This window comes from Phodopus roborovskii, unplaced genomic scaffold (genome assembly GCF_943737965.1).
Source record: "Phodopus roborovskii unplaced genomic scaffold, PHOROB, whole genome shotgun sequence".
NCBI classification, from domain to species: Eukaryota; Metazoa; Chordata; class Mammalia; order Rodentia; family Cricetidae; genus Phodopus; species Phodopus roborovskii.
In genome coordinates this window covers 34,817,013-34,841,430 of record NW_026126416.1, presented here as the reverse complement: position 1 = coordinate 34,841,430, position 24,418 = coordinate 34,817,013, and the positions used below count along the sequence as shown (strand labels likewise).

General features: G+C 44.7%; 1 protein-coding gene and 1 pseudogene across 1 annotated transcript in view; one reads left to right on the top strand and one right to left on the bottom strand.

Moving 5' to 3' along the window:
* The window catches only part of Gpr176 (G protein-coupled receptor 176), a 96,453-nt gene that overhangs the window by 8,389 nt on the left and 63,646 nt on the right, over nucleotides 1-24,418 (bottom strand). The window lies entirely within an intron of this gene.
* Nucleotides 13,602-14,014, top strand: LOC127221657 (V-type proton ATPase 16 kDa proteolipid subunit c-like; annotated as a pseudogene).

The window sequence follows — 24,418 nt, the reverse complement described above, 5'->3', positions numbered from 1 at the left end:
CAAACTAGGAAGAGTAGATATCTTATAAATAATTGTTAAATAAATGAATTTATTAAAAAATACATGGGCAGACAGCAATCAAAAGTCCTTGTGGTGAAACCATCCTTTCGGGGGTTATGTATGTCATTATCATCAGAGTTTCCAAACTGAACTCTGAGTTAGAATGACATATTGAATCAAAGCCTATTTCTGACTGAGGACCTGAAATTGCAAAGATGCCCCAATGCAGTGAGCTCCAAGCTCAACTCTCAGACTCCTAGACTTGGAGCCTGCAGCCCGGGTGGCCCCATCTTCAGGTGCTCCACACAGCATATCCTTCGCTTCCATTCTGTAACTTGGCCATCGCCTAAGGACACTGCTTGCTCTTGTCCACCTGCCCACAGGATGCCTGTGAACGGGGCTTTTTGACAGCAGAGCCATGCACTGTAGGAAGGACATGGTGCTAAGCAGGGCACAGCAGATCCAGAGCTCCAGGAAGGGTCATCCCAAGGAGCTGCTTTAGTCCTTGAATGTGGACAGAACTTACTGCCAAGTTCTCAATGTTCTATGATGCCTATTTTCTTGTAGACAATGTAGAAAACCAATTGATATATCTAGGTACAAAGGCCAGCTGCTTCCAGGAACTCTCTGCAGAACTCTGTGTTAGTATGGTGACTCAATAAGAAAGCATCAACAGTGTTTATAAGCACACACACTCCCATTTATTCAGGATACAAACTGCTTATACTGATGCCACCTGTCATCAAGGTGATATGCTGTAAAGCCACCTGATTTGGAAGTTCTTTCTAGGCCTTTCTTCACTAACACACAACCAAAGCATCCTTCCTTACAGTTTTCCAGGCGGGAATCAAGTGTGGCCATGGTCTATGAATGGAATAGCCACTAGAAGATCCATGGTCCATGGAGAGATGCACACATCACCAGATCTTTGATTTTCACCACTGAGGTCGTCTTTAACCCCCCAAGGGACTTCCCATAAATAAACCTTTCTCATGTTGTGAATCAAAACCCCGAGGATTTGCTTGTTATTGTTGTTTCATTTAAAAACAGGTGTGTGTGTGTGTGTGTGTGTGTGTGTGTGTGTGTTGGATGAGAGTGCCTGTATATTTTTAAAAACATATTTTGGATTTTCAGCCCATGTCTAAGTCCCCTTGGGTAGCACCATGGGGCTATTGGGCACCTCAGCACTTGGGGGCCACTCTGAAGTTGTCTGAGCAAATCTATAGTTAAATCCCAGAGGATCGCTGGCACCACATTCACCAGTGCCTTCACCCATGCTCCCAGGCTAGACCACTCTTTCCATTAAGTCCACAGCAGTGACCTGTGTGGGTCCCACGGTGGGCTCAGGGGAGCCTATGGAGGACTATGGCTCACTGTCCAGCACCAGCTTCCCTGGGTAATAAAACCCTGGCAATGAGCAGCAAGTGCTCTTAACTGCTGAGCCATCTCTCCAGCCTCAAGCCCACAATTCTTAGACCTATATAACCATGGGGATCAGCTGGACACTTTCAAAAGGCAGAGTTCTGCACATCTGACCCTACCCCATCAGAACCTTGGAGAGCCTGGGAATCCTTTATTTCATGTGCCCAGCAGGAAATTCAGAATGAGTAACCACAGCCGTCCCCTCCTAAGCTTCACCTAGCCTAGCACCACAGGATTCTTTAAATAGAAAGAGAAACACCATCCCATCCCACAACATTAAGGGCAAACACGGAAATCTCGGGAGAATCTAAGAACAACTGTCCACGAATCCTGGAAGGAAACCCTTCTCCATCAAGAATCAGGGTGGAGCTTGGCTTCTCTGCCCTGTAAACTGAGCTCCAGCTCTTCCTTTTGGAGTAGCAACACCAGAAGTGAAATCTTTGACCAAGTTTAAAATTTTTTTTAAACAACCTTTTCTGATACTCTGTATCTCTTCCAGATGACCCACTGGCCAAGCAAAAAAATAAGGAAAGATTTTTAATTAGCTTTAATAGAGTTACTTCCTGTTACCCCCATTCCACGGAGTGCCCTTAAGTACATTGGGACTATCCACTTTGCTTTGGAAAGAAGAGGGGAAGTTGAAGGGAGGTATCAGTTATTCACCTAAAGCTGTACAGGGAAGGAGAATGCAGGGCAGATAAAAGGGAGGGCAATCTTAGGGGCTTGATGCCCAGAGTGCTGTTCCTGTTGCTGCCACCTGGGAGCCAGCAAGACCGCTCTAGACTTCTAGTCTGGAGCTTCAGGTTTGTTTCTCATGTTTCCCAATGATTAAATGATTGCTAAGCTGATATTAAAACTGATCATTAAAATGCAGACAAGGATTGAAAAGATGGCTCAGCTCCTAAGAACACTTGCTGCTCTTCCAGGGATGGGTTCCCAGAACCCATGTCAGGTGACTCACAATTGCCTATGACTCCAGCTCTAGGGCATCCTATGCCCTTTCTGAATGTGTGCACGTGTACACACACACACACACACACACACACACACAATTTAAACTACGAATGAAAGAATAAGTATTAACTGCCCAGTGATTAACTATTATAAACTTTAAGAATGTTTTTCAGATATAGATTTTTGTCTATGACAGTGGGACCAAACTATGCACATTGCACAAAATCTTATCATAGATGAGCTGTTTCTGTAACAATATCTATATCATCATTTTAATAGCTAGATAAAGCAACAGTGTTTTTCTGGTTATATTCTAGTTAACTTATCTGTTGCATGTTAGTGGATTTCTTTAAACTGTTTATACTATTCCAATATTATACAAAGGTGATTAAAAAAATCAAACTGCATATTTATTGATGAGAAATTTCTAAAAGCAAAGTGTATGTGTGTGTGTGTGTGTGTGTGTGTGTGTGTGTGTGTGTGTGTGTGTAGGCAGAGGCAGGAGGATCTATGTGAGCCTGAAGCCATCCTGGTCTATAAGAACTAGTTCCAGGACAGTCTCCAAAGCTACAGAGAACTCTGTCTTGAAAAATCAAATAATCAAACAAACAAACACCTTTATCCATCATCTTCCCACAAGTGGCAGGAAGTACTATTGTTCATTTCCTTACAAGATAAACAATTAAGAATTTAATAAAAATGGGGGGGGGGAGAGAAACACTATTCATTTTCTAACCCTTTTATTAGGAAGCCAAAACAGCCCTAAGGACATTGTTTTGTTTCCTTTGGGTACTATTCTACGTGCATTCTTTGTAGCACTGATGTTGGTTTTCTTTTTCAAGTTGGTATTTACTTATAAATAAATGCATAAATAAGGAAATACTGCCAGAGGATGAAAAGGAGTGAGACTGAGTTCAACCCACTTTAAAGTGTAGAATGCAAAGGTAACACTGATTTTACCAAAACCATTCCACCAATCCCTACTGCCACTGATGAAAATAAATAACCCCTAACTTTTCAGTGCTGCATTTTTAAAATGTAAGGTCTCTTTACCTTTTATTTAAGATATGATCCCTGGATGCCACCATGCTTATTACCCAGATTTTCAGCATCCTAGTGAAATAAAATAATCCTAAGATCTGTCTTGGTCCTTTCTCCAAGCAGAACACTACAGCAGAACACTATCACAAGACATTGAGTTGGAAAAGAGAAAGGACATGGGAAAGAGAAGCCACACATATGGCCATAGCCACCCTCCTCCTCTTGACCTCAGTCTCCCACTGTCTAACGCCCAGGAATGCCAACATGAGTAGCCAGAACGCCCACAAATGAATGTGCTGTCTATTCTGAGAACCATTGTGAATGAGATTGTTAAAAAGAGCCAACGAACTGTCTGCATTCCAGCTTCTTCGAGAGGAAGGATCCAGATGTTCAATGCTTCTGTCACTAATGGAACTGCCTTCTTCGCCAGCAAGCGTCACAGAGTACCTAAAGTAAGGTCTCCGTGTCAGAGCAGAACTCTGTGGCTGAGTATAATGGCACACTCTCTCCCTAACATCTCCCAAGGCCATTTTAAAGCCTCCAAATCACACAACAGAGCTACTTCTGAGCCGCTTGAGTGCATTTCTCTCCTAATGCTCACACTTCACTGTGTGCTTGTGCGTCTTGCCTTTCGGTTTAATCAGTGAACTCACCGACTTTGCCTCTCTCTGAGTGGTCCTGGAATTCTCCTTTCTTCGTGATGAAGGCTAAGTACACTGGTGCACCTAAGTAGAGGTCCCCTAGGTTCTCAGGAGTGCAGTAGAAGTTTGATGGTGACAATACCACAGACTATGCTATTTATAAAAGAAATAAGTAACCAAAATAGCTGAAATTTGGGGTTGAAACAGCTCAGTGGGTTAAAGAACTTGCTACTCCAGCCTGATTATCTGAATTTGATTCTGGGATCCCAGACTGGAAGGAGAGACAGATTCCTGAAAGTTATCCTCCTGGTTCCACATATCAAAACTATGGCACACACACACACACACACACACACACACACACACACACACACACACACACACACCACGCTAAAAAAAATTAGCAAAAAATGTGATTCTTATTGTGGAATATGGAAATCCAGGTACAAGGCACGAATCCATTCAATTGTCCAGCCAGAGCTGCTCTCTGTTCCCAAGATGGCTCCCTGTTCCTGTCTCCTCTAGAGGAGGTGAGTGTGGTGGGAAGGAGGAAGGCAAGTGGGCCGACCACTGTGTGTACCTCTTTTGTAAGGACCATGATTCCATTGGGTCTAATCTTTTGAAGCCCCACTCTTAATACCATCATACCAACTGCTACGCTTTAAATGCCAATTCTTTAAAGGGGATTCATTGAAACCAAAACAAAATGAAGATTTTAAATGCATGTTCTTCTTTGAACCCTTACATGTACTGTTTGACCTACACTCTCAAAGAGGATTCCCTTTCATCAGAAAGGGGGACTGAACAAAAGGGGACAGTGAGGGAAAGACAAGGCCATAGAGAAGTGAATGGTCCCTAAAGAAATTTGGAAAGACACCACTGAGCCGGGTGAACCTCCGGGCAATGGAGAGGAGCTGGGACAACGGCTGACTTTCTCAAAGTTCACATGTCCAGAGGAGTACTTAAAGTTCCTATCTTACGCTAGCCTTAAAAAAAAAAAAAAAAAAAAAAAAAAAAAAAAAAAACTTCCCCTCCTTAATCCATTCAGATCATCTCCCAGCTACCCAGAAGGCCGACACTGGTTAGGTGTAAAGTGGGTCTTTTGATATTGGTGCTGACAGAATGCTGACCACCAACAAGGATATGAAGAAGAGCTACCTTGTAACCAGACCGTTATGCCTGGTGGCTTTCAACGCAATCCACTCTACTCCTCTCACTTGAAATTTGGATCCTTTCCTCACTAATGAAGTGTTTATTTGCCATAACCTGTGATTAAACTGCCTAATATCTGCCCTGCACTGCCTAAGCCAATCGCTATTATCATGAGAAAATTACGTTATTTCAGCTACAATTAATTTGATTCAGCCACTCTTTCATTTAAGAAAGATTCAGAGAGTTCAAATTAAGTAGGAATTGAATTAGCAGGAGAGAGCTACACAGTGAGTATATTAAAATTCATGGTGAATTTTAAGCCATCACTTGGAATGGAAAGCATCTTATGAAATACAGCTTTCCAATTTAACCTTGGTTAGCTTCTCCTTGGAGTACTCACTCCCAATGAATAATTCAGGTAAAGTATTAACTGGATTCATTGTTGTAATTCCTAAGAATATAAAAAGGGACTCCAGTAATAACCTTGTCTGGTCATCTCCCGGGAGACCACACAAAAAGCTTTAGGTAAGACTGCAACAAACACAGTGGTTCTAGCAGCAAGGTGTCCAAACGGCAAGACAAACTTCATTCCATCAAGATCAAAATGGCCTCAGAAACCTCAAGTGGACCCTTGGGTCTCTCAGTCCAGAAATGCACAAGGTAAGAAGAAAGTCAAGACTCTCAACTAGTCTAAACTATAAACATTTCATCGTTCACAAATACCTCACTCTCTGATCTCTCATACTGGCCATGGCCTCCCTGGAAAGTGTGTTATTCCTTGAAACACTACAGCAAGAGCCTCTGAATCACCTGCCCTGTCTGTGAGGGCAATGACAATTAATGACCTCATTTTCCATTTCCCTTTCATGAGGTGCTGTAAATTAAATAGACATTGTGTTAAAGGTTACTTAGCAACATAACAGCATTGAGAGGTACAGGAGCCTTGAAGAGCTGAGTGTTTCCATAAGAGATAGAAATGCTTTCCTCCTACTGAGTGGATGGTCTAGAAGTGAAGGACTAGACTGGTATGCCAGAGTGTGTTGTCATGAATTGAGCCTGGTCACACACACACACACACACACACACACACACACACACACACACTCACACGCACGCACGCACACACACATGCTTCCCTTCCACTCTTCGCCCTGAGCCGAAGCCTCATGAAAGCCTCCCCAGAAGCTGAACAACTTTAAGTGCTGTGCTCTTAGTCTTCTGACCACTACAACTGTGAACTAAATAAAGTTTTCTATATAACAGAAAATCTATTAAACCAATGAGTGTGGAGAGAATGCTTCTTGTGATAAAGAACCAGGTAGTCTGGCGCTCTCCACCATCAGGCATGCAAAAGAACCAAGCAGCCTGTGGAAGCAAACAACTCATGGTCCTATGTATCTACTGCACAGGCCACCTCAGTAAAAGGTCTTTGTAGACACCAAAGTGTTCCTTCAGAGAACCAGGCATTGTCATACACTACTATAAGCCAAGCCTGGAAACCAGAGTTGGGATCCCACCACTCATATAAGAAGTGGGGGCATAGACCTGCCTATCCCTCAAACCCCAGAACAGAGGGGTGGGGAGGGCACAAGTTCCATATTCAGGGAGGGCCCTGCCTTAAAGGAAACAGCAAAGAGTATGATGGAAGAAGACACCCAGCAGCTTCTACTGGCCTCCACATGCAAGGTGTACACATACATGCATGTATACCACACTCACATACATGCACATTCTCATTCACACCCACTAAATAAAAACCAAAGTTCAAGAACCACAACTTATAATTCTGCAAACCTTCATTAGCACTAACAACTTTTATTCTTGTGTGTGTGTGAGAGAGACAGAGACAGAGACAGAGAGAGGGTTTCTCTGTGTGGCTCTGGCTGTCCTGGAACTTACTTTGTAGACCAGGCTAGCCTTGAACCCACAGACATCCACCTGCCTCAACCTCCTGGGATTAAAGCACCACACCCAGCTTGAACCAAGCACATTTTTTTTTACAATGAAGAGTTGCTTTATAAAGACCTAAATAAATAATGAAATGAAAACTTAAAGTTTCCTATGATTTTATCAAACTCACCAGATTTTTTTTTTCTCTGTGTACTTGGTTTTGTAGGTACACTTACTGATGGCAATGGTCTCCGGTCAACAAGCTGAATGTTTACTACCTCCCATTGTCAGCACACTGCCAAAGCAGGCTGAAGAGACACATTCAACAATGACACATGGTGCTGTACTGTAATTAGTGTACACGCGACGCTCACACATTCACACACTCCACCCCCTCTCTTCCCGTAACTATAATTATGTAGTTGGAAAGGAAAAAATCATGTTGGAAATATTTCCAAGGGCCTCAAGGGTAAGATAATTAGAGGGCTAAGAAAAGAAAGTGAACACATTCCGCTTCAGTCCACTGGGACCAACACAGCTGGGGAGTCAGTGGAGCAGCGTTTGGAAATGGGAGCTTTACTCCTTGCAATCTGGGCCTAATCTGACAATGACATACTTAAAAGTTCAAATTCCATTACTTTTTCATGGCTGAGTTTGGGGGAAACAACCAAGACTGAAGGGCGAAGAGCTAGGAAAGTGCTGTAATTCTAATGGATTTGAACTCATTCTTCCATGACTGGGAAGGTTGTTTCTCCCCAGCAAACCTTCTCCAAGTCCTTCGTTTTCTCCTGTCCCTGAAGGAAGGACAAGACCAACACAGAAGGATGGTCCTGGAGTGAGATGCTGGGAGCACCAGAGCAGCAGATGGGGTGAGAGCTGAAGAGGGCCAGATCCAGGACAGGGCCAGATGGAAGGAAGTGACAGGATCTGAGGTTGAGGGCAAGGTCAAGACTAGGACACAAGCATCACTGAAGGGATAATGCACAGCACACAGTCCCACGAGGACACTCAAAATATGAACATGGAATAAATGCTCAGAATACTAGGAGTCAAAAGTTTCCTGGAAGGAGAGAGTGGTATAAAGTAAGCGACGGAATGGATCAGCACACCGCAAACATATGAAGAGCCTGAGAACTAAGGCACTTGAGAAATACATGCCTGTAATAAAGGGCAGTACAGTGGACAGAAACAATACTGTTTAAAATGCAAGCCGTGGCTGTGAGAGAGCTTCCTGTGAAAGCTAGGCAACCCAAGTTCAATACCCAGAGAAGCCACATAAAGGAGGAAGGACAAAACTGACTCCATAAAATGTGTTCTCTGACCTCCAGAGACCCACTGTGGCACAAGTACCCTCACCCAAGTCATGTGCCTGTGCACACACTCACATGAACACACTCACACACAGAGCTATTTGTTACGTTGTAGCAGAGGATATTTCGTGAGGGATAGGAGACGGAAAGAAAGGAGGGCAAAGCATTGGGAACAAATCAATAGGGAGAACCATTTCTGTTCTACTCATCTCCCCATGCTGAGCACCATTGTGCATGTGCATTTCCCAGGGGCTATTTAAGGCAACTTGGGCTTTCTGTGCCTGAATCTTCCTTGCTGAAAACTGAACAAAAGGTTCCTTTTCTTTGTATCATTTTCTAAGAATCCAAGATCCATGATGATGGTGGCCAGAGAGATGCAGATAAACACGCGAGGACTTACCTAACATTTTAGAATTTCATGAATAAATTGTTTTCCAGCTCTCACATTTCCCTACTCATACTAGTTGATTTGAATATCACAGTTATTTGTCATGTAAGTATCCTACAAGTTCAGAATAAAGCTACACTATTAGCCTGATTAAAACATAAATGAGAAGATATGACCTGTTATTTTCCCATCACATAACAAAAGTCAGAGAGAAATGTTTTCTATCCTGTGAGAATGATTTCCTACCATAAGGGTTCATAAAAGACTGGCATTCACAGGACAATCAGTGTCACCAAGTAACATGGATAAAGCAAATAAGATGGACTACAAGAGCTGTTCACTTACTCAGCCACACATCCTATTAGTCTTCCCTGGATATGGTGCTTATAAAGGGTAAGTATGCAGACAGCATGACTAAGGATAGAGCATGAAATCATTATTTTTTATAGCCAGCCAAGTAAGGAAATGAAAGTCACCATATGTGCAAATATTGGCTGCTTTTTCCATAAAGAACTTTCTGAAGCTCCTTCACAGGAGTAAGTGGTGTGTCACACTGGTCATATTGTATGCACGGATATGGACAGAAGAAATCTGGACAAGACATTCCTATATTGCCCTTGTTTCCAGAGGTGACTAGACAACCCTTAGAAAGAGAAGAAGGGTGTTCACTAATTGTGAAGCCAACTAGGAAGAGAAGACTGGTAAGGCCACTGCACAGCCATCTGCCTTTTCAACGGCCAATGACAGGAAAATTAGGGCACTTTCAAGAGTCCAGATGGCAAAAGCAAGTTTTATGCGTTGGCTTTTTGTCATTGCTTTGGTTTTGGTGCCTTAGGCTCTGCTCTGCTCTTCGCTGCTTTGTTTTAGAGTCAGGGTCTCTCACTATGTAGACCAGGCCTCTATCTCAGAGAGATATGCCTGCATCTCCCTCTCCTCCTGTCTGTCCTCCTCCTCCTTCCTACCCCTTTCTCTCAACTGAGTCAGATGTGTCATGATGTTGCACTGCTGGGAAACACTATTTTAAGATCCCAATGACCAGGTCTGTGGTTTTTAAAACTTAAGTCAATCAGGCTTGAATAGCTGCTGGGGAATTTGGAAATATCTACTTAGACAAAAAGACAATTTATCATGCTGCATCTGCAAGGCCACTTTAACATGGAATGGAAATGATGTCATTGGGCTGAGTGCCATGTTTTGTTGTTGTTTGTTTTGGAGGTGCTTTTTTGTTTGTTTATTTGGTTGGTTGGTTTTCTGTTTTGTTTTGTTTTGAGATGTTGACTTCTAGTGAGTTACAGGTTAAGTTGCCAACCAATCCATGGCCAAGCAACCCACTAATTCCCATCTACAGTTCTCCTTGTAAGGAATGGATCTGTGATGGAAACGTGACTTCAACCAGAACTTTGGCTGCCCTGTCCACTCCTAACAATGCCAGTTTCCATTTTTCAGGATTGGCGGGTATTTAAAGAGTGAAAACTCCATTCTACGGCCCATTAGTTCCTCAAAAGAAGTTTATTGAATAAGTGCATTTCATTATAAAACCACTAGAAGGTGGTCTATGCTGGAGCTAAACTTATTTAAAATATATCTTGTTTCTATTCCTAGAAACTTTCCAAGCTGCTGCCAGTTTAGATTACTGCCCTTAACAATGTTAATGCTCACTTTTTATATGCCTCACATGTGTACTCCATTAATGACATTCTTAAAGCAATAATAAACATGTGCCTCAGTGCTAACATAACTGCTCAGACCTGGCCTGTTGGGCACCACCTCTGGGACATTGCACAGCATGGCTCTATAGAAGGAAGTAAAGCCTTTGATCATTAGGTTAATTTTGTAGTGACGTACATGTTTATTTCCAGAAGGTATTAGTAATGCAGTTTTCAATTCTAAGATAGTTTTTTCTAATGTCTTTAATTTTAAGTGTATGAGTGTTTTGCCTGCATGTATGTGCCCACAGAGGCCAGGAGGGGCCTTCAGATCCTCTGGAGCTGGAGTCACAGACAGATGTGAGCTGCCATGTGGATGCTGGGAATGAAACCAGGCTATCTCTGGAAGGGCAGCCAGTGCTTTTAATTGCCATCTCTCCAATCCCTTAGAATAGCTTTCTGAAATCAGTCCATCTTAGGTTTCCATAACTACACTGACATATGTGAACTGCATATACATCCTGTAGTCTTTATTCCGTATTAAGTTTTCTTATAGTGACATATTTCCTTATGAGTTAACCAACTAGAGAGATGGAAAATATTCTCAGATTTAGTTAATGAGGTAATAAAAATAAAAGGTTTAATGAGAAGCTGCTGCAAATCATAAATGTATAAATCCAAGCCTATGGAGAGGACCTGAGTTTGATCCCCAGAATCCACAAAAGCCAGGCACAGTGGCACCCACTTGTGCACTGAGGGTCCATGGGGCTCACAGGCGGGTCAGCCTAGACTACTTGGCAAGGTCCAGGCCAGTGAGAGACCATCTCCAAAGAGGAATGACATCTGAGGTTGCCCTCTAGCTTCCATGTGTACATGTACACTCCCCACATACACACAGCAAAATGGAAAAATCCAAAGGCAAAAAGGTTAAACTGAGGCATATGATCAAATTTGTAAAATCTTTGTCACCTACTTGTTTCCTATACCCTAAAATTGGAGCCTTTTTTAGGACTTGACTAAGCCAACAAGTATACTTGTCAAGTGGTCACCATCACATGTCTCAATTTATTCAAGAACTTATGGAGGCAAAATGTCAACAATAAGCCTAACTTAGTGACAAGGGCCTAAGAGCAAAGTTGGAAACAAAGCTACTAATGTCTCCTTGTGACAGTCATAACTAAGTCTCCCATTAAACTTTGACCCAAAGACCCCTGTATACTACCTGCCCCCACCAAATGAATAATCTCCCCTCTTGAATTTTGAGCCATCAACTGTATTATCTATTATTTAAGATAAAAGGATTTACATTTGTTATTTGTTTTATGTGGCCTTGGGCAAGTTCTTAAACATGTTTCTGTCACATGATTCACTCATTGTTTTAAATAGAAAATCCAGAAAGGAGCTTCGTAATAAAATTCAAAAGAACAAACTCACTCGCTTTATGTCTTAAATTCTGAAAAAGAAGTTTTTGGTTAAACTTTAAAATCTTGGCAATTTTTAAACATTTTAAAGCTAACTATATTTCTGGTTTTTTCTTTACTGCATCCAAAATTAATTATCGCTTAATTAAAACTAATAATTTATTCTTGACCAAAACGACACACATTATTTCTAATAAACTATTAAAATTTAGTAGAAGGGGGTGGGACTGACATTTAAGCCATATTTTCTTGTAACACTGATCAAAACTTATGTACTAAATTCTACTTAAAGTGAACTTACTTCTATTTTGAATTTTTTAATTATAGTTTTTGCAGCAACAATCAAAATGCCCACACAACTACTCTTTCCCTTATGAGCAATCTCAAAAGTTGCAAATAATTAACAATACACATTGAACCTCTGAGCATGGCTTTCTCCATTCTATGTATGACAGTTTTGTTTTGTTTTGTTTTGTTTTGTTTTGTTTTGTTTTGTTTTTGAGACAGGATTTCTTTGTGTAGCTCTGGCTGCTCTGGAATTAGCTCTGTAGACCAAGCTGGTCTTGAACTCAGAGATCCGTCTGTCTCTGCCTCCCAAGAGCTGGAATTAAAGGCATGTGCCTCCACTGCCTGGCTAACTGTGTATAACTTTTAAGTGGTTAGAACCATTCTTATAAAGACTAGGCTGTAATTATGACATCTATTTTTATAACCTGAACAATGAAATTTGCATTATAAGAAGTAATTAAGCATTAATAGATTAATTAATAAGTGGGCATCTCTCACAGTGAATAGGGTAAACTAGCATAAACGTGCATGGTGGATGTGACAGTGGACTTCTGAGGCTAGGTCGCAGAAGACAGGTGCATGTTCCTTTCCTCTCTTTTGAGTCACTGGCTCTGGGGAAAGCCAACCAACTGATGAGCTTCAAAGAGCCCAAGCAGTCTGGCGAAGAGGTCCACACAGTGAGGATATGAAGCCACAGGAAAGAGCCCAGGGGATCTTCCATCCTTGCTTAAGCCCTCCTGTGCCTGCATCTCTGGTCAGCATCTAACTATAGTGGTATGAGAGAGCATGAGCCAGGAACACCCCCCGGACAAGCTGCAGCCAACTTCCTGACCTTCTGCAGCTGTGAGAAGGGATGAGCCCTTGCTACTTTGAGCAACTGTGGTAAGGTCCCTGCCTTGGGCCAACATTGCACAAAAAGAGGATACTAACATGGACCTCGAAGGACCACTGCATCCAGTGAAATGAAATATATAAAGGGCCACATTTAACTCACAGTGAGGGTTAAATAACTGTCGTATCTGGTGCTTTCCAGTGATCACAGCCTATGAATTAGTGAGAACGATTCCCAGAAGTCAAGGAAGACATCTCGGCATTTACTGTGCAACCACCAAATAATTGCTTCTTCAGACTGTTACACTGAACTATTTGCTTCTTCAGACTGTTACACTGAACTAACATCTTTTGCTCTAAAGAAACGATCCTTTAAACTTCTCTCCTTCACACAGCCCTGATAACTCTTGGCAGTGAATCTCCCACTGAGTCTCTTGGCTTTCTAAGGTCTGATGAGAACCTAGACTCCAAACAAGTTGACAGGGAGCGCAGAGGCTGACTGGCGGGGTCGCCTTCGCATCAACTTGTTTGCCCACTTGCTCTCCTGCCTTCAAACCTTCAAACCCCCACCCCCACCCCTGCAGCCAGCTGAGCTTGCCCTGTTTTCGCTTACACACATGGCTGACATCAAGAACAGCCCCGAATATGCTGTGTTTTCGCCATGATCTTCAGAGCCACTTACGGCACAGCCAGGAGCGGCGCTGGCATTGCTATGTCGGTCATGAGGCCAGAACTGACCATGAAGTCCATCATCCCCGCGGTTATGGCTGGGATCATCGCCATCTATGGCCTGGTGGTGGCAGTACTTATCGCTAACTCCCTGACTGATGGCATCACCCGCGCTACAGAGTTTTCTTCAGCTGGGTGCTGGTCTGGATAGCCTAACTGCTTGCTGGCTTTGCCATTGGCTGGTGTTCGGGGCACTGCCCAGCAGCCACAACTGTTCGTGGGCATGATCCTGATCCTTATCTTTGCAGAGGTGCTCAACCTCTGTGGTCTCATCATGGCCCTAATTCTCTTCACAAAGTAGTCCTTTTCCACCACCAATCACAAGATAGGATGTAAGGGCCACCCCTCCTCATTCCAGAACGAGCAGCCTCTCTCTCTCTCTCTCTCTCTCTCTCTCTCTCTCTCTCTCTCTCACACACACACACACACACACACACAGGGGCAGCTGTCCCCTCAGTAGTTGGTCTTGTAAATGCAGTGCCCTAGTGCCCATTGTCTGTTGCCCTGTCCTGGCCCCTGCTGTGGACATCTGGGCCCACTCATCCCCCATCCTGGCCCCTGACCACTGAGGATGATACCCCACCCATCGCCCTAGAGTGCTCTGTGTATAAGGATGAATTAGAGTTGTCATTTTTCTCTTCACTAGAAGTTTATTTATAAAAGATTTGACCCATTCATGTGTCTGTGGAGCAGCCCCTGTCTCCAGCTATATAGTAATCACTAGTAAAGCATCGCCTTGTGGGGTTCCTGTTGCTGAGACTCCTTGGATGGAGCCACCCTCCCCCAGCCCGGGACAGCCAGGGTAGAGGATAGAGTGTTACTGCTCGACAATGCTGGCTTCCATCTGTGTCCAATAAAAGTTCTCGGATGTGAAAAACAAGTTTACTGGTTTGACTTCTTCCCATCCAGGCCAATTAGTGAAGTCAGAAAATGCAGCTGCCAGGCTGGCAAAAGTGACTCGCCCTACTGAAAGGTTCCTAAAACAGGACAAAGCCATCATCAAGGTGTGTAAGTCAGCCAGTTGCACTGGACCTGAGGCCTGGGTGGGGGGCGGCAGTGACGCCTGAGGGGTCACGGTGAGGCTGGTGATGTGACAGCATGGGCCTCTGAGGTGACAGTAGTGCCTCTGTGGTGTGATTATGAGGTCACCGTGAGGACTGGGGGCCTGCAGTGTAACAGGAGCTGTAGAGGAAGGCTGTGAGTGACACTGAGGTCCCGCATGCTGGCAGCGAGGACTTGTGGCCTATGAGGTGGCCGCTAGAGTCTGTGTGGTGGCAAGGAAGTACCATGGAGTGGCAACGAGGATGTGTGATGAAGAAGTGAGGGCCAGTGAGGTGGCAGTCAAAAGTGTGGGGAGTGGCCATGAGGGCCTGTGAGGTAACAATGAGGGAGGCCTTTGAGGTGGCAGCCAGGCCTGTGCAGCGACACCTCTGGGGGTGTCGGTGAGGACCCATGAGGTGTCTGTGAGGACCTGGAGGTGGCACTGAGCGCCTTTGGGGTGACAGTAAAGGGGTGTGGGTGGCAGTGATGGCTGTGAGGTAACTGAGCTGACTGAGAAGTACCTATGAGGTGTCCACGAGGACCGTGACGTGGAATTGTGACCTGGAAGGCAACAGTGAGGCCTACTGGCCTACTGGCTGTCAACGAGCTCCCATGAGGAACCATGTAAGAGCCCATAGCATGGCACTGAGGGGCTGTGGGAGGCCTGTGAGGTGGCCATGGGGATCTGTGACGGGATGACAGCTGGGCCTGCGGGGAAAGTGAGGCCTGTAGGGTGGGAGGTACGGTCTGCATGTTTGGTGACACCATGGGGTGTCAGGTAGAGCCTATGAGGTGACAGTAGGGGTCTGGGAAGTGCCTCTGGGGCATCAGTAAGTGTAGGGCCCTGCACGGACCCCGAGGCATCTTGAGCAAGCCTGAAGCTGTTGGCCGGAACTCCCTGACCCAAAGCTGTTGTTGGTACTCTTCCCGTTTTGACAACACACAGCTCGTGATGTCACACCCCTCGTGGGGAGGGGCTAAGCCTAAAAATCCTGTTATTTTCCACTGTGCTGTAAGTCAGTATTTAAGCCCGTTCCATCCCCTCAATAAACAGCATTCGGCGTTCCGACATAGCCGTTGAACGATGACCCGCTGTCTTGTCTCTTTATTTCAATCTCTAGGCCTTCGCCCAGTTCGTGGAACAGATCGTAGTGCGTGCGCTACCAGAAGGTACCATGGGGACGGAGGGGGCACCGAAAGCCCGCGATGCAACAGAAAGGTGCTGTGTGGTACCAGTCAGGACTGAGGTAGCAGTGAGGGCCTGTGGGATGGCAGGGAGAGCCTGCGAGGTGGCAGTTAGGCCTGAGGTGTAGTAGTTAGGGCCTATGAGGTAGCCTGTACGGTCTGAGGTGACGTGGCCTTTAATGCAGTGTGTGAGGTGTCATTGAGTGCCTATGAGGTAGCCATGAGTTCTGTGAGGTGACACTGAATGCCTGTGGTGTGTCAGCGAGGGGCTCTAAGGTGGCAGCCAGGTCTTGTGATTGCGAGGAACTCTGAGGTGCAAATGAGGTCCTGTGATGTGGAAGAAGTGTGGTGACATGACAATAAGAGACTACAGGGTGGCCATGAGAATGTGAAATGACAGATAGGGACTATATGGTGACAGCGAGGCCTGTTAGGTAGCAATGAAGCCAGTATGGTGTTAAGTAGGACCCTGTGTGGTGACGGTGAGGCCTATAAATTGACAGCGAAGGCCTGCATGTGTCACAGGGCTTGTGTGGCAACGAGGCCTGAGGGTGACAGTGAGACCTTTAAGCTGACAGTGAAGGCCTGTGTGGTGTCCAGAAGGGCCTGTGTGGCAACAGTAGGCCTGTATGTTGACTGTGAAATAGCAATAAAGGCCTTCAAGATGGCAGTGAGGCCTATGAGGTAGTAGTGATGCCTCTGGGGCATTAGTGAGTATCTACCAGGTGGCAAAAAGGCCTGTGATGTCTCAGTGAGGGGCACCGGGTTACCAGTTATTTCTGTGGTCTGGCGCTGAAGGAGGACGAGGTGGTGAGGAAGGGCTACGGAGTGGCAGCGAGCGAGTCTTATGGGGTGGTAGCAAAGGCCCTAGGGCAATGGAGCATAAGGGGCTGTGATGTGACAGTGATTCCGCGAGCTGGCAGGGACAGACTGTGAGGTAGTCGGGAGAGGCTGAGGGGTAGCAGTTGTTGGGTAACTGGCTATTGCAGGCCTCTGAAGTGGTGGGAATGGCGTCGTTGGTGATGCGATATTTTGATCACACTCCGTCACTCCCCAGACCACCAGTAAAGTGTACTTTGAATCAGAGGGTAGCACTAGCTACTAGCTGACCAAAATTAGCCATAGAGGTTTTGGAGGACTGAGGACAGATAGAGATGTAGTAGGGTGGGGCTCAGAAAAAACCCTCAGCCCTTTTGCATCAAGGAAGGACAGAGGAGGCTACCGGTTGCTGCTTCTCTTATTCGGGTTCTCACTCTGATCTGCCTGAGGCCAGGCTTAGATGGGAGGAGTAGTTATTCCCTTAATGAGATAATGTTCTTCTCCTTCCCAGAAACCCTCAGTGCTGTTGTTCCTGGAGCCGCAGCCACTCAGCTCTCAACTGTTCAATTTTTCCTCCTTCTTCTTCTCTATCTCTTTCTCTCAGTTACTGGCCGAAGTTTAAACACGTTTTCCCTGGGACTTCTGGTTACTGACCTTCTCTCTGAAGTTACCCCCCCCCACACACACACCATTTGCCATGTCATTGTTTGCTGACCTCCACTGCTGAACATCCTGGTATAACAAGAAGGCCGTCTCCCCCCACAGTCCCCCACCCTCACCCCCACCCCCTGCATCCTTTCTCCCAGCAGCCGTTTGAATTTGCTGCTCTCCTGCCATGTTAATTTCCTCTCAAATAAAACTGCCCTTAAATTTCTGTTCTAAAATCCTTTTAGTATTAAGGTTGAAGAGCCCAGAAAAAGAACCCCAGTAAAACATGATGCCCAGCGTGGGGTTCTTCAAAGTTTCTGGTACCAGTGCTCCTCCTTAGGAGTACCATGGGCTTTTATCGGTCACAGAACAAGAGAAAAGTCATAAACCAATCATTTAGCAAATACATTGGCAGGGGACACACAACAAAGCAAGAACTCTCATGGCATGCATAACTTTTGGGTAAGGCTCTGGTAAGAACACCTTTCAACGTTTTTTACCCCATAGCAAAAAAGATGTTAGTTCAAACACAGGAATGTACAAAGATAGCCCAGGATAATCAGCCTCTAGACCTGCAACATTCTGACTCCCCACTATCATGTGATTTTAATCAGTCACTCGGCCTTGGAGAATCTCCAGCACAGGTGAGGGTCATTTGTTTTGTTTTGTTTGTTTTGAATTCCCTGGCAATTCCAGTTTATGCTCAACACCTTCTTACCACTCAAACACACTTGCAACCCAAAACTTGATTCTGTCACCTCTCCCCACAAAGTGCATGTGCAATAATACATCTGATCTGCTCCTCCCTGGCCTGGCCAGCCTCTCCCATTCAGCACCCCTCCCCACTCTCCACCTCCCACCCATCTGACCTCATGCTCTACTCACACTATTTTAAAATCAATTGGAACTTCCATTGTTTGCCATCCTTTGGATATGATCCAAAAATATATTTTCTTGACCCAGGAAGTCAGTAAGAAAGACAAAAGCTGCTCCTGTAGCCTTGACTGTGCATTGGGGCCCTGAACAAGCCCTATGGGGTCTTGCTGTGAGGCCACAAAACTTCAATGATCTCCTTTGCATTTCTTCCCTCTAAACCTCTCTGCTCTTTCACTATGACCACAGTTTTAGTTTCTGGGTTGTTTTTTGTTTGTTTGTTTGTTTGTTTGTTTTTGTTTTTTGGTTTTTTTTAACTAACCCATGCTGTTCAAATAGTTCAGAAAAGCAGCATCAAGTTTTCCAGGTGGACTCTAGACAGGACTCCAGGGTTGCTCAAATGCTAGAAAAAATCCTCAGAAAAGGCAGAAAAGGAGGTACAGTGGGTGATGCTCACCTTGTGTTAGCAGCTGACTGGAGAAAGGTCATTGTACTGTTGCATGCTGGAAAGCCCTGTCTCCATGTGAGCCTCTCTCTAAAATGCTACTCAAGTTCCACCCACAAGCCCCTCTCTAATATGGCATGCTACACAATTCCTCCCTACACATGCCTCTCCCTAATAAAACATGTGAGTTCCTCCTTACTGCATGGGGCTATCACAGACTCTACATGCTCTGCAGAGCACAGGGCACAGCAAGGTCATGGACCCTCAAGGTGACCACTGCAGATAGCTGGGTGAATCAGACACCCCTGGCAACCCGGCACATGCATCAGCCGTTCTTTCCTCCTCGTTCATAACCTTTCCAAATGGCATCTGCTTGAAATCCATCTTTTTGATGGGTTTAAATCAACACAACACGCAACAGCTATTAGGACTAAAATCCATCATGCTCGTTGAAGCTGCTGCTTCAATTCCTGCCCGGAGAAACAGAAGTCAGTGGAGGCTTGGCAGGATCCAAAAAGAATCTGATTCCTCAGGGAATGGAAAAATGCAAATTAAAATAAGAGAGAGAGAGAAGCCAAAATAAAATTGACTATATCTAGTACTGAAGAGTATGTTTTGGGTTTACAAATGGATTGTATAGACAACAGGAAAGAAAGCTGGCAGTATCTATGAGATGCATGTACCCTAACTGTGTCTGTGTGCATGTGTGTGGTATGAGTGTTTATGTGTTTACATGGGTGTGGATGCATGTATATAGGCATAGGTGTACCTGCACATGTGTGCTCATGTGTGGGGAGACCTGAAGTTGACATTGGCATCTTCCTTTGACCTCTCTCTACTGTGTATTATTGAGCCAGGGTCTCTTACAGAGCCCGCAATTCATGAATTCCAGCTAGTCTAACTAGCCAGCTTGCCCTGAGGAGCCTGTCTCTGCTTCCTGAGTATTGAAATTAAAAGCCTGCCAACCATACCAACCCAGCTTCTCCATGGGTTCTAGGATTCAATTGTTGCTCAGGCAGTCAGCACTTTGTCAAACAGCCATCCTCCCCGAGACAGTTTTACTTTTAAGAGACTGCCCAAAAAATAAATAAAATCAATGCATAAGGCTGCACATTCAAATAAAGGCTAAACAGCAGCATGTCCGTCTAAGGAAATAGTCATGAGGAAGACTACATACCAGGCTGTCAACACGGAATATCCCAAACTAAGTACAACTGGAGATGGCATAGTAAGGTTGTTATATAGTTTTTTTTTTTTTTTTTTACTATGAGAAAGGAAAAATATATTTGTATATAAACACACAGAGAGAGAGAGAGACAGACAGACAGACAGTGCTTTCTTCCAGCCAGTCTAATATGATGCTGAAAATGTCACCTTAGGAGTTGATAATCTCTCTTTCTGCTGACCTGGAACCAGTATAGAGAGAGGCTGTCCTCAAATATGTATGACGCCCTGCCCAATGGGAGCTAACTTATGTAAATCTGTTGTTACAATACGAAAATCCTCACAGTTTCTGGTGGCCCTCAACATCTAGAGACAACGCTTTTATTGCTTTCCAGCTATGACAGAAGACTGAGAGAACAGCTTCGGACTCAGTGTGGGGAGGTGAGAGCGAACACCAGCGTCGCGTCCCCAGATCCCATGCGGCCACTTGAGACTCACAGCTCGCACCCGGTTGGTGTGTTGTTCTGCATGTCACTCCTCGAACCTTGCTGACTCTTAACATCTCATCTGGAGTGGAAACCCACGTGTTTGGCTACGGGGCACCCACCTTTCCCGCTGCTTATCTGTGTCTCATGCCCTGAGGATGTGCACGGGTCCTTTCTGGTCCTTGATTTGCACAAGCATTGAGTTAGCAATCTCCCAACAGGAAGTGCAGTCAGCAGTGACTGTGGAAGGGTGGAAAGTCTAGTCTTAACTGAGAAAGAAGCCAGTCCAGCAGGAGTCAAAGGTGCTAGACAGTTTCCTGTGATTCACCTGGAAAGTGGCTCTTGGGCATAGACCCAAAGAATGCTTCCTCCTACCACAGAGACACTTGCCCAACCATGTCCATTGCTGCCCTATCTTAATATCCAGAAACTGCAAACAACCTAGATGTGCCTCAACAGAAGAATGGCTAAAGAAAATACAGTAGAGTTAGTTACACAATGGGGCAATCTCAGCCATTACTCAAAATCACAAAGTTCACAGGTAAATAGATAAGACTAGAAAAATCACCCTGAATAAGATACCTCAGACCGGGAAAGACAAATACAGTATGCATTCACTTATGTGTGGATATTAGCTGTTAAGTCAGTGATAACCAAGCTACAATTCATAGAACCACAGAGGTTAAGTATAGTAAAAGGGACACAGGGACAGATAAATCTCATTAGGAAAAGGAAACAGATCATTATGGATGGATGGAGATTGGAACAGGAGGACCAAATGGGGAGGGAAGGAGACAGGAACAAGGGAGGGAATAAGGGGACAGATAGCTAAAATTAAGGACCATTTGAGGGGAAATATGAAAATCTAATGCAGTAGATGCTTCCTAAAATATATACATATGTGAGGAAGAATAAATGAAATTGCCAAATAAAGGAAAAAGCCAGACCAATTGGCCAGTTGGGGTAACAGGGCAGAAGCAGAGGTGTCATACAGGCGTTTGAAGGACTCATGCCAACAGCCAGCATCTAGAAAGCACTTGCTGACTCCGTCTTACTTACAACTAGATTTTATCTGTGATCTTTGCTAAAAGCCACATGAGAGGGATGGTTCAAACCCAGGGGCTGAGACATTAATGGTTTGCGCACTGTAAGAAATAAGAAGCTGGGGAACTAGAATTCAGAGCCAGACCATAGAACCCTAGAGCCTGGGATGTAATATGGCACCACACTGCCCCTTTTAAAAGGACCCTCTCCCTACTACTGCTGAGAACAAGGGCCAAGGTGTTTCTCCGGGATCCATCTGGACTTGGGTGGGATGAATCTGTATCAAAGTGGACGTAAGAAAGCCATGAGAGTAGACAGAATAGCAAAGTCCTCAAGAGAGGATGCAAGGAGCTTCTGTGGGCTGTGGAATCCAGGACTAGCCCTGGACAGCGACTTCTGGAATCTGCTGGGACACAGAGCCATCCTGGGAACCTGCAAGCATAATGGCTTTGTGGACTGGTTGAAAGCAAAATGGAAAGAGCTTCCCTGGAGAGCTCTGTCTGTGCCTGTTTGGTTTTCACTACTTCCTCTGTTATAAAACATTCACCCTTATTGCTTTGAGGCTATTAGCACTGTCCCCACACCACCCAAAAACCTGACAACCCAGCTTTACAGCTGCAATGTGAGAACTCTAAGTGTCCCCATCCAGAGCAGCAAACACATGAAAGGCCCAAACAGGATAGCCTAGCTCCTGATTTGGTAGCATGTGATGATAGCTCCTGACTTGGTAGCATTTGATAGCTCCTGATCTGGTAGCATGTGATAGCTCCTGATTTGGTAGCATGTGAGCTACTTGTTTTCTAAGTTGTTAAACTACAGAGCAGCCGTGAAATGAGAAGGCAGTTGATTTTGTCTTCTCTGCCTGAACAACTTAGAGAAAGAGAGAGATTTAATTCTAAATATTTGATATTAAACAACCAGTGAACTCTGTGTTAGATAATAGCAAAGAAAATTTTAAATAACTCAACAAGTTTATTAGACTGAAGGGCTCTGAGCTAAATATCAGGTTTTTCAAAATGAATAAGATAAATGTCTGGTACATAATAGTAGACAAGTAGTAACTAAACGTGTGGGGGGGGGATATCCTGTTACTTGGGATACAGAGAGAAAGGAGGAGACACTAAGTGGAAGAGGATGTGAGGGTACGAGAAGACATAGTTGGGCAGAGTTCTAGATGGAGGTTCTAGCAGACCTGGGAGGAGCAGGATTGGAAACGGGAGCTCTATCATCATGTGGGAAGGTCGCACAGCATGGGTGCAGCAATAGCAAGGAACTTAGCACCACCAGAGGACTGGTGACTGTAGGAAAGTAAAATCTATCAGCAGAAAAGGTGCCAACTAAAAGGCAACTCCACTGCATGTGTTAAACGCCCATAGCTGATGCTCTGAGAGCTAGGAATCATAAAGCTGCTTTCCCCATTGTAAATTACTCTGCTCATTTGAGTAACACCTAGATTAGACAACGGGACCCAATTTAAGAAGTTTTCAAATGGGAAAGGATTAAGAAGACCAAGCAATGGCAATGATTAGAACTCCTTATACAGGGGGGTATACAAGCCTCCTTAAGTCAATAAAAGCCTCTGCTATGTCTCATAGATAAATATCTCAAGACCTGAGAGACGTTTAAAACTGGTTAACTTACAGTCATTCCAAGTTGAAGTAGTTCTTTCTGGCTAACAGTTTAAATGAAGGGGCAGAGGTAGTCCACGGAAGCCTGGGCTGTGGTGCTCTGAGGTATCCAGTGGGCAATGGCAGCTGCTTAGGTTTAAAGCACAGAGGATAGAGGTCCCTCCACTGCACCTGCCTCCCAGGGAACAGCTGCCTCTTCCACACCTGCTTCCTTGGGAGACATTTCTTTTTGTTTGGTTTTGGGGTCTCTTGATGTACTTCTCTGTCCAGGAACTTGATAAATAGACCAGGGTGGAACATAGATCCTCTGACCTCTGCCTCCAGAGTGATAGATAGAGTGTGTGCCATCTTGCCTGACATTTCTAACCCTAACAGCTAAATCTACCAGCATTGGTTCCATGTTTTTCTGTCTACCCCAGACCCTTCTCCTTAACACTCACATGCCCATCTCCCTCAGGATTTTGCCATTTGGTATCTCACAAGCATATTAAAAAACAAACAAAAAAAGAAAGAAAGAAAAAAGAAAAACAGGGTTTAAAACATTTGGGGAGCGTGGGACGCCAGGGGGAAGGACTCCTAGCTCAGTGGTACAGTGCTTGCCACTCAAATTTGATTCTCAGGGTTGCCAAGAACAATGAAACACTTTTATATCACTGTATGCCCCTAAACATCTTGCTTTAGACGCTCTCATGGTCATAAAAAGCCCATCTTCCCACTCAGTGGCCCAAAGCAGAGATCCAGCATTTTTTCAACCTGGTCTTACTCCCGTATCCAAACTCTACAGATTTATTTGTTCCCCTGGACATCTTCTCTGCTTTGGTTTCTAAACCTCATCACTTCTTGACTCTTTGACTGCAGGTGTCCCTGTCCTCTCTCTATGCCAGCAATGTTTCCTATACTGTCTACTCCAAATTCTTCCGTTAGTGCATATTTGACCACCATGCTCTGCATCCTTCAACAATGTCACCCTTTCCCAGTGTCTTACAAATTGCTATACAAGGCATTCTAGGCCTTGAGTGTATTGCCCCAGATTGATCAATCAATACATATCTCACAAGCCCTCTCCCCATATTCCAGCACGCCTTACACTTGTACCCTACTTCTGCCATGCACATCACCCCTTAAACACCTCCTTATCCTTTAGGATTTTAGACCCACCCCTTCTGTGAAGCAGGCCTTCCTGTCTCTCCAAGGCAGATCCAAAGTCTCTGCCTCAAAGCTACACCAGGCTCACTGTCAGACAGACACTGTAGTCCAATCCAAGTTGTCCTGTTGGCTCCATATACAAGTAGCCAACAAATACAAGAAAAGTCAGTCAACATCATCAGCCAGGAAATGCAAATCAAAGGTCCCAGAAAAGGGACCTCGCTTCA